This window comes from Protopterus annectens, chromosome 15.part0 (assembly GCF_019279795.1).
Source record: "Protopterus annectens isolate FY-2018-M chromosome 15.part0, PAN1.0, whole genome shotgun sequence".
Lineage (NCBI taxonomy): Eukaryota > Metazoa > Chordata > Ceratodontiformes > Protopteridae > Protopterus > Protopterus annectens.
The window spans coordinates 189310471-189328918 of NC_056749.1; the positions used below are offsets into that span (position 1 = coordinate 189310471).

Below are 18448 nucleotides of genomic sequence, written 5' to 3' on the forward strand. Positions count from 1 at the left end.
TGTATTGGTGCTTGAGTAGTTTTCCCAATTGATGGAGGGGTAGTTGAAGTCTCCTAATATGAAAGTGTTGGGTTGGACCTTGACAGATTCCAGGTTGCTTAGGAATGTAGAATGAGAGTCTAGGGACATGGTTGGGAACCTATAACAGGCTATGACCTGGATCACCATCTTACCCAATCTCAGATGCGTTATGCTGGGCTACTAGTCTGGAGGTGTGCATATCCTTTATGAATATGAAGACACCACCGCCTTTGGAGCTACGGTCCACGTTTCAGGGCTGAAAGGTGTGGAATGAGTTGTAGCCTGATAGCGCAGGGGTGCTTTCTGCCACTTTAAACCAGGTCTCCGTTACAGCACAGATGTCGATGTTCTCCATTTTGAGGAGTGCTTCGAGCGAGTGCATCTTGAAATTGACTTCTTGCATTGAGCCACATGACCCTCAGATTGCATTTATTTATAGCCGTTACAGTGGTAATTTGGTCTTTGGAACACTGTCTAAAAAAGGCAGTATAGGGGTGGCAAGAGCCTTAGCCAGTACCCGGAAACACAGGGTTCATAGGTTCATAGGTTCATAGGTTCATACTAGGCTATCTGCCCAAGGGCATTTATAAGCCTAGCCCATAGTTATGTGGCTTTCGCCACCCCTTTAGTTTGAATAAAAACTATGCCTATCATTTTTCTGTGCCTTTTCTGGCAAAGCATCAAGGTATGTCAGTCATGTTGTTCCAAGTAGACAGACACTGGATCACCTTAGAATGACATCAGAAACTTTGCCAGCTGTTGAAGTCCATCATTTTTTTTTGTACTGCAGTATCATTCTGGGTGATGGTAGGATACTGCTCGGGGCTAGGGTCATACCTGCCTGGGCCACATAATCCAACAGCTACACCATGTCTCTTTTCATGTAGTCCAGGCAGGTGCATCTCAGATCATTCACACCAACAAGGTCAATAACAGAGTCATACTTGTTGTGGAGTGACCTGAATGCGTGTGTTGTGTGTCAGATTCTGGCACCTGATAGACAGCTGACTGTTACCTTTGCCTTATTCAACCTAGTGAGTGGGACATCTGTGTGCCTCACTATTATGTCACCTATGATTAGTGTATTGGGCAAGCTGTTTAGCCTTAGGGGCTTAGGTTGAGGGGCACACTGTGGAGGTGAGTTGGGTGTCCTGTGGTTTGTGCTGTGTTGTGGTGGTTGACTGCGTTTGTCTTGGAGGTCTCTGCTGTTTGGGTAAATTTCTATTGAGAGCCTCCCCGAAGGTGCATGTGTGGTATGTGTTTTTATATGAGAGATGTGATGGTGGGTGTTCTGGAGGGCTGTGTGTTCCACGTGGTATGGTGCAGGTGTTGACCTTCTCCTCTTGACCAGCTAGTCTGGTTTGACTGGAGAGTGTGTAGCGATGTGACTATCAAAGGAGAGACTACTGGGTCCCAAGGTCTCTTATCACGCATTTGGTATTAAGTAGATTGCTGCCTATGTGGTAGTTCATGGGTACAGAGTTTTTACCAAAGGGGATGGCAATGCACTTTTTGGCATTGAGCTTGAGGCCATGACTCTGACACCAGGCATCTGTCTCAGTGAGGCCCTTCTGTAGGATGTCCACTTCATTTGGGGACTTGACTATGGCTCCTAGTTTGCAGTCATCTGCGAACTTCGTTAGCCAGAGCCCTTCTGTGTTAGCCTGTACTTCAGAGAAGTAGATACCAAACAGGAGAGGTCCCAGGATGGAACCCTGCGGTACTCCCCTTGTCACTGCTTTGAGGTCAGATTTGGAGTCTGCAAATTCTACAGTGTGGGTTCTGTCAGTGAGCCAGTTGGCAACCCTTCTTGTGACGTAGGGATTTATACCTAGTTTAGTGAGTTTAGCTATAATTCCAGAATGGGGGATGGTGTCGAAAGGTCAAGATAGGCTGTGTGAACCACCTTACCCTCATCTACGGCTTTGGTGACTGCCTCAAAGAAGTCGATCAGGTTCAGGAGGCATAATCTGCCTTTCACAAACCCGAACTGGGTGGGATCCAGAGTTTGGAGGTTACTAATGTCTTTGTTTAGGAGTTCCATGATGATACGTTCCATGGCCTTGCAGACCAGGCTCGTCAGGCTAATAGGTCGATAGTTCCCGGGATCAGTGGTGGCTCCCCCTTTGTGGAGTGGAATAACTGTTGCTGTGCACCATTCAGTAGGCACAAAGCCTGATGCGAGGCTATTATTGAACATGGTGCTTAAGTGGGGATCCAGTTCGTTCTGAAGTTCATGTAAAACGTAGCCTGGGTTGTTGTCCAGTCCCATGGATGCTGTGTTTTTGGCTTTAAAGAGTGCAGCTTTTACCTGCTTAGTTGTGATTCCAGGGACTCTGCATTCTTCCTGTATAGATATGGGCCCTTTAGGGGGTGAGAGGGGGGTAAAGTTAGCACTGAACCTATCTGCCAGGATGTTGGCAATATCAGTTGGTTCTGTAATTTTCATGCCTTTGTGCTGTAACTCGGAGCAGATCTTGGTGTTGCCATCGAGATTCTTGACATAGCTATAGAATGCTTTGTGGCTGTCCTTAGAATTAGTGGCGATTTTGTTTTTGTAGCTAGCTTTGGAGGATCTTATAAGGGATCTCAGCTTCTTACTGAGGCTGACTAGGGAGCTCCTCCACTTATGGGATTTTACTCTCTTTTGCAACAGTTTCTTCCTTCTGTTGTACAGTTTGTTTATGGCAGGGGACCACAAGATTGGCTTCCTTTTTTTGGAGGATAGCATCTTGGTTCTGTTTGGGATAGCACGATCCATGCACTTGTGTAAGTGCTTATAGAGTGCATTTGTGTAGGATTCAGCAGTTGTAACTGTATTGTCCATCTGCATGGGTGTCATAAGTTCACCACTTCTGTCTTAAGAAGCATGAAGTTGGCTTTGGAGATTTTTTTTACTGTGGTTTCCTTAATGGGGTGTGGGATGTGGATATCAAGGGTGATTAGCTTATGGTCTGATCGGACCAATGAGGAGTTGACTTCAGGTGTGGAACACCGGTCACTCATGTTGGTAATGACTAGGTCTAGGATATTATAAAACTAAAAACTAAAAACTAAAACCACGTCCAACCTGGAAAACGAATCTTTTATTGACAAATTATGAAGCGCTTTTCGGCATACAATAGTTAGCCTTCTTCAGAATAATCAAATGACAAATTCCACATGATTTTATATAGTAAAAGGCACCAAAATTAAACAATTAATGCCTCATTAAACAATTAAATTTTAAAAGTATTTAATTTAAAATGCACATAAATAATTGTTACAGGTAAACTCAAAGATGGCCATTTCTATATTGCTTAAAAGAAAAAAAGGAAATTATTTTCTAAACTGACTTTAACTAAAGAAAATACTACTTAATAACATAACTTAAACAATATATATTTTAGAAGTAATAATGATGATAATACTCATACATTGTGTATAAAAATTATATATAAAAACTATCTCGCCAAACTTTTTAATTTCAAAAGGACACCTATTGAAAGGGCGTCATTAAGCCCGGGGAGCCTACTTGCATCTAATTTAACTTGCCATTTTAATTCTAGTTCTAATAGTTTTAAAGAATGTGGGCCACCACTAAAGTTGCATTCTAATTTGTTAATAACCATGAATTTAAATGAATGGTCAGCATAAGAAATAATATGCTTCGCTAGTGCGTTTTCACACTTCTTGTGGGAAATAGCATACATATGTTCGTAGATTCTATCTCTGAGTCTCCGCTCAGTTTTTCCCACATAGAAGGCAGGACAGCAATTGCACTTAGCTAAATAAATAATGTCTTTGGAGTTACAGTTGTACTTGTTGTGTAGTTTGTATTTGACTTCATCTAACATAAAAAAATTATTTACTAAGATGTGTTTACACATATTACAAGCCTCACATTTCAACATCCCAGTCGACTTCCTCAGTGAGTGGGCCTGAAACTTTAGAATGTCTTTTATATTACGGCCACGTTTGAAGATGACTTTTGGTCCATGTCCTATTTTATCCATTAAATTCAAATTATTTTTAAACAAGTTCCAGTTTTTATTTAGTATATTAATACATGAAAAACTTGTTTTTACGTATATTGTAGAAAAATTATTAGTTCTATTAAAATTATTGTTATTATTGTTTTGTGAAACATTAATCTCATCACTACTCGAATTAGTCACGCTGTCCGTATTGTGGGTTTTTATAGCCAATAAAGGTTTAAAAATGTTGTTTTCTCTCTTTATTTTCACCTCGGCTATCAACTCTTCTAAGAGCTCCAACGGGTACTCTCTTTTAATGAATGCTTCTTTTAAAAATAAGCATTCTTCATCAAATTGGACATCGAGAGTAACTATCCGGGCCGCTCTTACTAACTGCCCTTTTATAACCGCCTTCTTTTGATAAAAAGGGTGACAACTTGAGTAGTGGAGAAATGTATTCGAATATGTAGCTTTGCGGTAGATTCTGGATAAATAGCTGTTCATTTCAACATTTTTGGATAACATTATGTCCAAATATGAAATTGTATAACTGTCAAACGTGTACGTAAACTTCAAAAATGCAGTCGAAGTATTGAAAGAGTCGACTAGGAGTGAGGCTATGTTGTCATTACCTTTTATTAAAATGAAGATGTCGTCAACGTATCTAGTATAAAAAACTACAGTATCCAAGTACAACTTTAATTTGAAAACAAAATCAGATTCCCAAAAAGCCATCACTAAATTTGCCACACTTGCCCCGCAAGGGGAACCCATAGCAATACCTATTTTCTGAACAAAGAATGATGTATCAAAAATGAAAAAATTGTATGAAAGAACCAAATCTAAAAGTTCAGAAACTAAGGAGATGTCCTTTTTTTGGGCATTATGTTTATACATCATAAGTATTACCCATTCGGTAGCTATGGTGTGTGGGATACAAGTGTATAAGTCTTTGACGTCGATAGTTAAAAAATTGTAATTGGCGTCAAATTCAAGAGTGTTAATCTGTTCCAAGAAAGACCATGAGTCTTTACAAATTTGTTTTTCACTCACTACTATCTTTTGTAAAAAAGAGTCAATAACTTTAGCGCAAACATATAAAGGTGATCCCCTTCCATCCACCAATGGTCTCATAGGGGGGTTAAATAAATCTTTATGGATTTTAGGAATCCCAAAGAAACTCGGATAAGTAGGAAAAGAGGTAGTCAAATAATTTAAGAAGTTCTGGTCAATGCGCCCTTCAATAAATAAATCATTAATGCATGTTTTCACTAAATTATAAGCTTTATTCACCTCAGACCTAGAGCTCAGTGAGTAAGATTCATTATCTAACATAGCTCTCATCCTACAATTGTAGTCATCAATATCAAATACTACAATTCCACCACCTTTATCTGGCTTACAAAGTCGGATCTTTTGTGAGTGAACGAATTTGATTAGATCAATTTTCTTCAGGGTTAGTTACTCCCTTTGTTCCTTCCTTAGCCAAAGATCTAAAATCTAATTCACAAAAACTCTCAAACATTTGTATAGCAGGGTGTAGGGGTGGATTAAATGTACTGGGTATATAAAAGCTTAAAGGTGGTCCTGCACTAGTGATGTCACCAAACAAGTATTGAAAGTTTAACTTTCTAGTATAAAGTTTAAGATCAAGAATAACAGACGTAATGTCGAACTTCATATAGGGGACATATGTTTGTCCTTTAGATAGTAATTCAACCAAATCTGATGATAATGGGCAAGAAGAAAAATTATAGACTTTAAAGTCTTTACTTTTGTTGTACATAATAGTAGGCCTTTGTGGGACTGAAAATTTCTCAAAATCACCAAAGGCAATACTTTCATCATCATTATGAGAGCTGGCAACAAAAAGTTCTTGTGTGTCAATTCAGCAGTTGTAACTGTATTGTCCATCTGCATGGGTGTCATAAGTTCACCACTTCTGTCTTAAGAAGCATGAAGTTGGCTTTGGAGAATTGTTTTACTGTGGTTTCCTTAATGGGGGGTGGGATGTGGATATCAAGGGTGATTAGCTTATGGTCTGATCGGACCAATGAGGAGTTGACTTCAGGTGTGGAACACCGGTCACTCATGTTGGTAATGACTAGGTCTAGGATATTATTGCCCCTGGTGGGGGTGTGAATAAGTTGATCTATGGCATTGGAGTTTATGAATTCCAGAAAGCGTTGAGCTAAGGAATTGGTACATGAGTAGTTTTCCCAGTTAATGATGGGGTAGTTGAAGTCGCCTATTATTAGGGTGTTTTGTTGAACCCTAATATTTTCCAGTACATCAAGAAAAGAGGAGTGGGAATCCTGGGGCATGGTGGGGGATCTGTAGCAAGCTACAATTTGGATTGCAGTTTTGCCCAGAGTTAGTTGCACTTGGATAACCTCGGATGCATTATGCTGAGCAACTAGCCTGGAGGTGCGGATATCCTTAATGAATATGGACACACCTCCGCCTTTGGTGTTTCCGTCCAGGTTACATGGCCGAAAAGTGTGGTATGAGTTATAGCCTGGTAGGGCAGGGCTGCTCTCTGGAGTCTTGAACCAGGTCTCAGTCACTGCACAGATATCGATGTCCTCCATTTTAAGGAATGCCTCGTGTGAGTGCATTTTGAGATTTAGACTTCTAGCATTGAGTAGCATTACCCTTGGTTTTTGCTTGCCTGTTTCTGTTATGGTGGTGAATTTGTTATTTGAACCCTGTCTAAAAAAAGGCAGTATAGGGGCAGCAAGAGCCTTAGCAAGTATCCGGAATCCCAGCGGCGAAAGGTGCAGGCCATCTGTGGCAAAGCATCGTGGTCTGTTGACCATGTCATCCCAAGCAGACAGATTCTGTCATGAATTATCTCATCACCACCAGTCAGACCACCACAATCCTTTAAACTACCTTTATTATTATTATTATTTATTACTATTATGAGAATACTTTTTATTGAAATTGGCTTTGTGGCTCTGTTTCACTATAGTTCTGTCTTGCTAAGCCAATTTCAGTAAAAAGTATTTTAATAATGACAGAGAGACTATATTATAGTCTGAGTGAAATATTGTTCCTCTGTCATTAGTGAAACAATACACACACTCACCAGATCCATTCAGAATAGCAGACAACATGTACAGACATGTGCAAGCAGATGTGCACACACACACACACACACACAAAACGGGATCCTCTGTGTGTTAAGATGAGAGGGAAATCTTCTGGTGCTTTGTGGGTGTTGTAGTATGGAGCTGCAAAGTTAATCCGAGCACACTCCATGTTGGGAAATATGCTGCAGTATGTAATTATGTGCTATTATGTCAGGTTTTTCAAGCATTTCTTACTGGTTACCTAGTCTTGTTTTAGTCCATACCTGAATCAATGCATACCGAAATGGAAAACTGATGTGTTACATTTTCTTTAAGGAGACCAACAGAAGTTTTCTGATGTAGTCATATCAAGCTTATTTGTGCAACCAATGTCATTTGTATTCTGAATAACAAAATTGTAATTTACAGATTGCAACCTGTCATTTTTGCAGGAGTCATGATTTGGGCAGATATGTTCCTGTAGGTGAAGAGGACTAGAAAATTTGGAAATATCCTGATATGTTAGAAGGAAAACCACTTGGAAGTTAGATAATTATGGACAATCTGGTTTGACTGGTTTCAGTTTTAAGATCTGGGGTGACAGTGTTCCATAATTTGACTACTGAAACTTAGTATAAACACTTACCATAAATGCTATTTGATTTAGAGGATTGTAAGATATTATAAGGGATGGACATTTATGAGTTTGAACAGTAATTTTGTGGGTAATTTTAACTGATTGAATGCCATAGCCATTTTTAGAAGGTTTTTATTGAAATTGGCTTTGTCCTTCTGTGTTTCTGTTATGCTCTTGCGAGACAGCATATAAAACGCCGAGCTGCTTGTCGGTGAGGGGCACACCCACAAAGATGTGACAGGGCCACAGAGGAACAGAGTGGGATGCAGTGTACTACAAATGGCATTAAACGAAAATCTACATAATTTCCTGCACATGCGTGAGCGCACACACACACACACACACACACACACACACACTTCCATCTCCCAACACACAAAAGACAACATTTTACTTAAAGTAAAAAGTAAAAAACTAAAATATAAAAAAAAAAATTTTTTTTAAAAAGAATGTTTTTTTACTGAGCCACTCTAAAAAGTGAAAAATAAGGAAGAAGGATGAAAACTTTGCAAAAGAAATGCAGACAATCTGATTTCAGAAAAGCATTTGACATTGGTTTTGCTGATTCCAGCTACTGCTTCTGGTACCTCTTTACCAGAATCAGCAAAACCAACCTCGAATGCTTTTCTGAAATCAGGTTGTCTGTGTTTCTTTTGCAAAGTTTTCACTCTTCTTCCTTATTTTTTTACTTTTTAGAGCGACTCAATAAAAAGCATTTTTTTATATATATATTTTATTCCTACTATAAATGCTTCCTCTGTAGAACTGTCATTTAAATTAGTTCTTCTAAATGCAGCATATACAAAGTGAAAGGCACAGCCCCTAAAAATGGAAGTATAAGAAAGAGTTAATCCCATTAGATACCTTCTGAAAGTGCCCCAGGAGATAGGAAGTAGACCACATTTACACAACTACTTCGAGGTCACTGTGTGTACATAGTCATTCCATTAAGATGCCATAATAAACTGTCACATGCTAGTTCCACTGATCTCATGCCAATTTGATGTAATCAGAATAAAAGTATTAAATGCATTTTCTTCTATTCTGGTGAGTCTCCAATTTGGTGATAGCTCACACAAGAAATAGATGTATGTTCTGTCCAAAAAGTAAAATACTTATCCTATAAGCAAAGCATTTCCCATCCCATCCCACTGTAAACAAACTCAAACCCCTATAGAATAAAATATACGCAATCTATCCCACTGAGTCAGTTCTGTGAGCATAGAAACTGGAAAAGGCCCAGTTGGTCTCAGCTGATGAAATAAGAAACCCATCCCAAAATAACTGCATTTCCTCATCCACTCAATGTGAAGGTGTCCACCAATACTGCGACCAAACCCCGGTACACAAGAATCAGCTCAACAGCTCATAGTTTTATACTTGGGGAGTGGAGGTTGGTATAATGGTTAAGGTGTTTACTTCACAGACACGAAGTACACAGTTCAATTCTCACCTGTGAAAGGGAAATTGGCTAGGCTTAACATGGCCCATAAGGGCAACTAGCCTAGTGCTTACCTATGAACCTTTACCAATGTGCCAACTGTCAAAACAATTGCTTTATAATGTTATGCCACAACATAGAAAAACAAGTACGTAGTGTGAACTTTACAAGAGATCTAAAGCTGCTAATGCATGAGAAGTATGCTACAACAACAAGGATGCTGTACTAGGTACTGAAAAGAAAATGGCAATTCTGCGTTCTTAATCACACATTTAATTGTGTGGGAGAGAATTAAATACATATAAGGAAGTGAAAATGGTGGAAAAAAGGAGGCAAGTTATGTTGGTAATGGAAAGCTAGAATTAAGAAGACAGACGAAGACTTGACTTACAAATAAAGAAGAAACTAGATTTGCACTGAAAATGTACAATCATCATCTTCTTTCGGCTGTTCCCGTCAGGGGTCGCCACAGCGGATCACCTGTTTCCATTTCTTCGTGTCCTCTGCATCTTGCTCTGTCACACCAATCACCCGCATGTCCTCTCTCACCACATCCATAAACCTTATCTTAGGCCTTCCTCTTTTCCTGTTACCTGGTAGCTTTATCCTCAGCATCTTTTTCCCAATATACTCTGCATCCCTCCTCAGCACATGTCCAAACCAACATAATCTTGCCTCTCTGGCTTTTTTCTCCAAACCTTCCAACCTGGGCTGACCCTCTAATATACTTATTCCTAATCCTGTCCACCCTTGTCACACCCATTGCAAATCTTAACATCTTTAACTCTGCCACATCCAGCTCAAACTCCTGCCTTTTTGTCAGTGCCACTATACAATATATATTTAAAAGCCTCAATTTAAAGAACAGAGTATGGGAGAAATGAGTGTAAGGGAAGAAGATCCTGGAAAACCATCTTCAGTAAATGCTGGACCAATACATAGGCTGCAGAAGGACTTACGGACAGGAGTACAAGATGCAGCCACAATTATGGACACCAATGCATATGAGTGGTGCTTAGACAGCAACAGATGGCTAGAGAGAAAGACGAAGCAAAGGGCAATTGTCGTATAACAGAAGCAGCAATGGGTAAAAGTAAATTCTTTAATATAACATCAGAAACTACTGTCCTTAATACAGTTACAGAACATGAACTGCTTTTGTTTTATGCTGCGGTAGCGTTGTCGCCTCACAGTAAGAAGCTGTCCGGTTCGATTCTCAGCTAGAGCGTCTTCTGCGTGGAGACATGCGTGAATGGGCGTACCTTCATTGAAGGTTGTGCGTCACGGCTGGTAACTCGGCACATAAAAATCAACTACCAATCATTAGCAGACCGGAGTTCCGCTGTGGCGACCCCTAACCAGGAAAAGAAACAACAACAAGAGTAATGGACTAGTAATAATGGACAAGATTGACTATACTTCTGCTATGGATGACATGTTAAGTAATGAATATGAATAAAAAATTGTCTTTATATGACATCAGTGAGGCAGCCATCTATAATGGTGATGCTCCATTAGATTTGAGGGGTACCCAGGTGACTATTTTTCAGTGGGGAGGAAGGCAGACAACATTCTGAGATATGATTTATGCTTCCCTACAATGTTTGTCTTTTCAGCTTACTGAGAATTATTATTTCTTCCTTGAAAGAAAAGGTTAATATTGAATTTATTCCCTTATTCATAATTTTTGCTGAGGTCATCACTGGAGCAAAACAAAGGGAAAAAAGTCTCTAAAATGCATCTCATCAGCATCTAGAACATGATTACTTCTAGAGGCATAACAGCCCCCAGATTCCATGCACAATTTGGTTCCTTTTGTCACAGTTAGTTCAGTGCAGTCTTGGCCAGTTCGTGCATGTAGAAAGGAGTAAGACAGAGTGAGGAAAAAAATAATCTGCCCAGATGGTGTGGGGTGGGACTGGTGGGGAACAGAGGGGGGATGAATGGAGTCTTTTGTCCACTTCACCTAAGGCTGGCTCTGTTAATCCCAGCTGGAGGTTTACATAGAAAATTGGATGACCACAACTAGTGGGTACTGAGACAGACTCCTGATGAAACTGACTGACCCCAGCTGTTTGACCACAGATAAGCACTCACCTGTCATAATAGAGCTACATCTCATTCCAGATGTGGCATCACATTTAGTAACTTCTTACAATCCCTAGTTAAAGTGAAGCTGCTTTCAAGCAAAATTTGCCATTTTGCCACTGTTTCTTTTAAGGCAGAAGTGTAAAAAGTGCATTTTAAAAATCCATCTTAGAAATATTAAAAACTGCAAAGGTGATTATCCTAAGTTTGATGTAGCAAATTCCATGTAACATCATAACTCTGATAGCCGTTGGTTTCTAAAGTGTGCAATGCACCTAATTCTCCCAGGAAGGTAACAGGCAATTCTTAAAGCACAAACAGCAATCCTGTTTTCCAGTTAAAAAATAAATGACACGTTTGCTTTTCCAATCAGAAAGTATAACAAACAGTTTCTCTTCTCAAAATAATGCTACACACAGGACTGTATTACAAAAACCTGAATAAAATATATGGGAAAACTGCTAAAAAAAAAGACCACCACCACCAGATAAACCATGCTTTTTAATGGTAGTAGTTCTTTGTATATTTTCTTCGAAACATACAGCACACCAATTCCTTTAAAGAGCCTCATAGATGGTTTAAAGTCTGTTTCTAACATGAAAGCTAAAACATTTTATGAAACTCAAGAATCCCTATCAGATGAGAGTAATCAAACAACGCTCACTGCAGACCCACACCTCAGCAATGAGGCTTTTAATAGAAATTAAAAAGACTCTTGCTATTACATTTCATATGCTTTGAGAATATGTGCTTCGGTTTCTGTGAAATGAAGTTACAGGCATAAAGATATGCAAAAACAGGGAAAGACAGCCTCCACGATCCGTACATATCTCAGGTCTTCCCTATCCAGGCACATGAGAAATGTAGGTCAGATTGCACATCTCTAATACATTAACCCACTGTAATAACAAGGTATTAGACCACATTCCACATGTTATGAACTTACCCTTGAAAATCTGCAAAATATATATATTAACTTATTCATCTGGCAAAAACTGGACTTTTACGTGATAAAAATGAATGGGTGTACGTGTTTCAAAAAAATGTATCACTGGTGATGTGATCGGTTATAGCAATTACCGTACCTTTCAATCTCGAGAGTAAGAATTCTGGGCAAACCCAAAAGCAATGGGGGTACAAGGCCCAACAATAGGGACACTTAAATGTCAATAGAATAACGAGTTTTGCATTGGTACGGATTTTCCAAAAGATATGAAGTCTGAAACTCAAATGTTTTGTAATTATTTAATTATGTCAATCTTAAATGAATTTGCAGAAAACCACACATTTTATGAGGAACGGTCCAAAACTATGAGGGAATAAAAAAAGTGGAGGGTTGAGAGATATGACAGCTACACGGTAGCATTCATGCTATAGTTTAACAGTAATCCCAATGCATGCTGTAAGGTGCCAGCACACGTACTGCATAGGTCTTCCGGCTTGGTTTAATTCCTTTAAAGGGGCGGGTTACAATAATGTAAAAAACAATGCGCAGGTCTGAAATGGCGCATAAAGCCCTAAGAGAAGTCATTCAATAAATCACACGTTGGGCAGCAACTAAAACCAGTATGTTAAAACCTCTTATGACAATAGGAAATACAGCAGCCGTACAATAATTAAGGAGAACAATTATATTCTTGGGTGGGGGTGCAGTTCCAGTTAAAAAAAAAAATGACCACTCCATACACTTAATGTAGCCGAAATAAGTATAGTTTTAATTAAATTTCTAGTGCAGGTATACAAAGTTGTAAAAGTAGTCCTTACTGCTAACCGACGACTTTGGTGCCTTCCCAGAGAGGGGGCTCTTTCGGTTCCCACCAGCGTTGCGCTTTCCCCAGCTGACTGTCTTCTGCTGCTGATCCAGAGACACCGCCACATCGTTGCCTTGCTAGGTTCAGGCGGATTGGGGGTGGGGGTAGCAAGGCAGAGGGAACCCCTCCTCCGATCGTACCTGACAAAAGGAGTGAATGATCTCTAGAAATGATTGTACACGCCGTATCGCTTTTCCAGGTGAGGACAATTTTTCCAAAGAAAAGGCTAACCGGATGGAACAAAGGAACCTGGGCTCACCATTTACACTGGTGAAAAAACAGCTAGCGTGATGGTTATCAAACACAACAGTGTGTGTAAAACGCTCTAAGTCATATTAGTAGCCTCCTTACTTCGGTCACGTAGGTAGCCGCCCGTACGTTACCATCACCTGTAGCTGTGTGAAGTGTTCAGATCCGAACCCAGTTCGACAATGTCATTTCTAAATAGTTCATTGGTTTAATTCATTCGAGCCCTTCAGATATGTTCTTCAACTGAACTTCTCGGTTTCCTTGTATTAGTGCCATTTTGGATACAATTGCACACCTCTCCCTTCTTGTCAAGTCCTTCAAACGTTTAAAGATAAAGGTGGTCAGGTTAGACTACCTGTTTGGGGAGGTATGGGGTGATGCTTTCATTCCGTGGTCAGGTAAATCGCTGACTGACCAACTGTTAGCGTTAGGTTTGGGGAAGTAACCGAGAACTGAAACTCCAGATGATGGTGTAGCGATGAGAAATGGTAAGAGTGGAAAAATACACAATAGCTTGAGCCAAGCTTCAGGAGACAGGTGTAACAGGTTCCTGCACGTTTCCAGTGCTTTAGGGGGCAGGTGTGAACAGTTTGTTTTTGTCTAAAGAAATCAAACAGTTTGTTGAGTTTATCCCGCCCTACAGTTAGGGATTGAACAGAATTGTGCGCCTTGGGTTTGTTATGACAAGGTATTAGAAGAGCTGTGTCGGGTTATTATTGTTGATGGTTAAGTAAACTGCCGGCGAAGCCCACCCATACATACCTCTTAACCTCCTAGCGGAAGAAATCTGGACAAAGCCTGATTAAATTGGGGGTGGATAGGGGCACATTTTAAATATTGCTCTCTTAAACTTAAAAAGTTGCTAGAATAATAGGATTTGTGTTAGCATGCATTTTGTGGAGGATATAAAATCTGTAGCTTAAATGCATGCCAATATTTAGTGACTTTAATCATTAGATCGTCCCAGTGAGTTGTCAAAAAAAATGTTCTGAGGACCACGCGAAAAATATGAATAAAAAAATCTGGACATTCTGCGAAAATCTGTACAGTTGAAAGGTATGCGGGGCCATACCTCTCAGCCTTTTAGAGCAAGAAATCTGGACATAGCCATAAATAAAGGCAAACAAAAAAGACACATTTTAAATATCACTCTTTCAAACTTAAAAAGTAGATAGAATAATCAATAGGCTTTGCATTAGCATACATTTTCTAAAGGGTATGAAGTCTGAAACTCAAATGCCTGTCATTATTTTCTGACTTAAATCTTCAATGATTTGCCAGAAAACCACAAATTTATGAAAACTGGACTAAAATATGAGGAAAACATGTAGACATTCTGCGACTGTACAGTTGAGAGAGGTATACGGCACCCAACACATTTGAATACGTTTTATTGATACATATGTTTTACAGCGTGTTAACATTTGTCTTAGCAATTTTCGATTACCTGCCGTTCCATTCTGCTGTATGTGTAACAAGATCCTTTGCCTAAAGCAGTGCAGTGTTTCTGTGTATACATTGGTGCTGTTAAATAATGCGATGGAAACATTTCAGTTATCTGAATATTGATTGTAAGGTTGGAGGTGTGCTTCTTTACTTTGGTAAATGGGTTGCCCTTCTGAGCAGGTGACATCAATGAAGGCTCGGGAGAAGGACTTCTGCGTATACAAATACAGCAAACATTCAACACACTAATCCCTGCTCCATCATTGGTTACTTGTGGACACCAGGTGACTCACGACCCTTTGGTCATTACAAGTAAATAGTGCTCGTTCTCCGTGCGATGGTGGTGAAACAGCTGGACTCTCTTATGGGGGGAGGTGTTAGCCCATTTCTTATGTACCTCTGAACAGCCACGGATTGTTGTTGCACCTTTTAACAACGATGATGTTTGTGGTAAAACGCCCCCACCCCTCCGCGTCGGTATAGTGTTAAAATCAAAGATGTTTAAGGATAATCATAGCACTTAGGTGAGACTCAAACCCAATACCTCCAGACGTTATTTCCATGCTGTTTATGGTTTGTAGTTTGAAGGGTCTCCAGTTTTGCCTACAGCCATGCCTCTCAACCTCTTAGCTCAAACTACCCCGACATAGGGTTGTTACCTGTTCAAATGCCGAAACTGGGACATTTTTTGGTACAAACATTAGATTTTGCAGGCCGACCCACGGCCAGTACAAAGGACAGAACCTAACTTTTTGACTAAATAAAAGCTTCTGATTATAGCATTTTAGTTGCTAATTCTGTTTCTTATCACATTTAGGTGTTGCAGATACAGAATAACTGTTTTATGTAACTATTACATAAAATATAGGAAATAATTTTGTCCTAAAATCTCAGGACATTTGCCATTTTTACAATTTTTTGGCAGGACACAACTACCCAAAGAGGGACTGTCACTCGCAAAGTGGGACAGGTGGTAACCCTACCCTGACAAAGCTAAAAATTGGTGGAGTGGGAGCAAAATCAGATAGAGAGAGAGTTTGTTGCTCTTATAAACTTAGAATAATAATAAAGTTACAGTTTCTAAAGGATGTGAAGTTTGAAAGTCCAGTGTTTGTCATTATTGCAATTTGTTTACAATGAGCACAATCATCAGCATAAAATATATTTCTGTGTTGCTTACTGACTGCATTTTAACATATAAAGGGGCTTCTCCCCCTCTTAACTCCCCACCTATTTTTTTTTATGTAAAAGGCATATAATAAGTGAGGGGTTAAAAGGGACTGTAGCACTCCCCATATGTTAAAATGCCATTCGCATTCTTAGGAATCATGTATATTGGTTGAAGTAAAACAGCTTTCATCAAACCTTTGAGGTAATTCTTTTCCAGAGGGGACAAGTTACCTTATATTCCCTATGGGTAAAGGAACCCCCCCCCCCCCTTAACTTGTGTATACCTGTTCCAAGGTTGCACAGCAGTATAGAAAAGGGGACAACTCCAATGTCATATAAAATTGTTCCAGCACTTTTCCTTACATAGCTGTCACTGGACCATCTAGCTTCCTAATAGTAGAGTTTGTGTGTTTCTCCCTGATTGTAGGCATGTTAACATATAGAGGGTGCTGCTGCCACTTTAACCCCGTTTATGATACTTTTTGCTTTTTTAGCTAATAAAACATACGTGGCGATTACGGGGAGGAGGCAGAACCCCTCGAGACATTAAAATGCCATCCGTAATGTTAACCTTTTTTATAGTAACTGCAGTAAGGGAGTAATATATAGTAGATGATATTGGTTGCTGTGTTATAGTTTAAAATGTTTTTAAACATTAAATATGTATATGTTTTCCCCAGTTTCATACTAGTTGCAGGTAGTCACCCTTTAAGTGGGTGTTAACTATATTGGATCTCTTTCTCAACTAAAACAAAAAGTACAAAGGTCACACAGACAAACCGATCAGTAAAAACTGCAAGAAAAACCTAGCCAAGCTGGAGTTTGTGTGATACCTTAATCTCAAGGAAAAGTAGTGAACAGGTGGTGCTTGTTATTACGCATCTGTGTTTCAGTTGGGTTGATGTAATTTTAACATTTGCCTCCAAGTTTGCATAATTTCCCAGTGTCCATGTCCCCGTGTGGTGTGAGATTGTTTCATCATGTGATAGGTGGGCATCTTATCAAGAATTAGTTTCCATGGCTTGCACTAGCCAAGTCCAGGTGTAAGCCCTAGCATGCCCTCTCAACCATGACTTTGATAGGGTGTATAACATAAAATGAATGAATGCAATTTTAGAATGGTATCCTTGAGTACACTATGAACAGACTCTTCAGGGAAGATAGTGCATATTGACATTGTATCCAAAAAGGAAATTGTTAATCAACAAGCAATTTAAAAAAAATGATAAACATAGTCAGCTTGGAAGATATTAGACAGAATATTTAGCGCTAGCATCTAAGGCTATATACACTAAGTGAGAAAAACTTCTACCTTTAGTATTGTCCAAAAAGTAATTGCGAGCTCCTTTCTTTTCTGAGAATCTCAGCATGCATTGGTTGCTTCTACATGCTACCACCATTCAAAAACTGGTGGTCAGGTACAAGTCCATTTCAGTTTTCAAGTGAGAAAAACTTATGACTTATTAATGAGGTAAGACCACTGGATATAACTGTTCTTTTTTAGGGATGACCAAGGAACACTGGTTTTGTGTAGAGCTCAGAGTCACACAGTTTGCAGTTAGAGACTGGGGCATTCCAACTCATGACTTGAAGGCAAAGCTGTGTTTACCCATTATTGCATCAGTTCTCTAAATTAAGCTGTCAGTATTAAGCTTATTTAAATTTATTTTAATTAGAGCTTCATAATACTTGAAGCGGCCTTCAGTAAAGTATTACTAATCGTCATTACATAGATCTCTAAACAACTATGTTAGTTCGAATTGCAGAGTAAATTAACATATTCGCACAAAATGATTTGCTAAGAGACTGCTCTCCTACTTTGCCTTTTCAAACCCCGACCCCCCCCCCCCCAGAAGACAGCTTAAGTGAATCTGTTTCTAGAGGCTCAAAAATCCTAAACTTTATAATAACCTGTCATTATAAACATCTGCAGCACAGTACTGGACAGGCCTAAAATGTGAAGCGACAGACTATAGAATAATCCAAAGTTATTCCAGTACAGTTTCTTTTAGAAGATGCTGTAAGCCCACATGGTCAGAACAGTTGTATCCATCTGTCTTGCTTGATGACTCCCTCAAGTGGGCTGGTGCAGAACCCCTTTCAGTCAGTACTGAAGTCACAAGGCAAAACAGGACAAAAACTGTGGTACAGAATATTGATAGTGCAACAACAGAAATAGTTTCAAAGCAGCTGAATAACATGTAAGGTAATAAATAAATTGGGAAAAGAACATAAAGACTTACACACACAGACCAGTTATGAAAATTACAAACTATATAAAGTACAGTCGTGCGCACTTACCATAAATGTAGATGTTCAAGTGTATTCACTGCTGCAGTCATCACATTTGAGTTTTCTGCCTGCAGGTAGCCCTCAGTCTGCCTGAATACCAGAGTCTTGGGATTTCTGTGTCGGATGCTGTCGCTTCTTCCATGATGTCAGGTCGTTAGGGGTATAAAACATGCAGCCGACACCATTACATCAGTTTTTTCTTGCCTCAGATGTCAGGAGCCCCCACAATAGGAAGCAATTACATGGTGTGGAACACCCCCAGT

At 39.5% G+C, this 18448-nt stretch overlaps 1 protein-coding gene across 4 annotated transcripts in view; it reads right to left on the minus strand.

The window, feature by feature from the left end:
* The window catches only part of LOC122790109 (probable E3 ubiquitin-protein ligase MID2), a 1228538-nt gene that overhangs the window by 1074088 nt on the left and 136002 nt on the right, over window positions 1–18448 (minus strand). The window contains exon 1 of one of the 4 annotated variants that reach the window (XM_044057681.1): window positions 12982–13821. The exons of 2 other annotated variants lie outside the window; for them this stretch is intronic. The gene's annotated coding sequence lies outside the window, so the exon portion shown is untranslated. Of the gene's footprint in view, window positions 1–12981; window positions 13822–18448 lie in introns of those variants that run through there. One more of the 4 variants, XM_044057684.1, reaches the window with a different exon arrangement.